This window comes from Fukomys damarensis, unplaced genomic scaffold, assembly GCF_012274545.1.
Source record: "Fukomys damarensis isolate Sample0158 unplaced genomic scaffold, DMR_v1.0_HiC HiC_scaffold_5, whole genome shotgun sequence".
NCBI classification, from domain to species: Eukaryota; Metazoa; Chordata; class Mammalia; order Rodentia; family Bathyergidae; genus Fukomys; species Fukomys damarensis.
The window spans coordinates 23,236,482-23,236,975 of record NW_022900917.1 but is presented as its reverse complement, the minus strand read 5'-3'; positions in this window follow the sequence as shown (position 1 = coordinate 23,236,975).

Sequence of the window (494 nt, the reverse complement as noted above, 5' to 3'; positions counted from 1 at the left end):
GGGAGCGGCCCGGCCCGCCGAGAGAAAGGGAACAAATTGGGACGGATGGGGCACTGCGGTAGGAAGGGGCGGGGCCGGGCGCCAAGGGGAGGGGCAAAGGTGGGGTGGGCAAGTCCTCTCCCGGGAAAAGGTGGATAAAGAGCAGCCTGAAAGCGGGCAGAGTAAAGGCCCGGGACTTGATTACAGGAAAAGTAGAGCAAACACAGAGATCAAGTGTAGCTCCTCTAGGGAGGAGGAGGGGCTGACTCTGCTGTCAAACTTTGCAGCAATTGTATAAAAAGCTATCAGTGCCTTCTTGAGAGGGTTCTTTTGTTAGGAAGCAATTGCCCAACGTCTGTTGTCTAAGAGAAAGTAGATTTCTGCATGAGCGTCAACAGTCCCCATTTTCTCTATTGATATTTTTTTAAACATGTGTGTCCGCATCACTTGTGTAGTTCTTTAGCAACTGTGCTTCATTGAAGATTTGAAGATAAATGTTGGATTTTACACGTTTC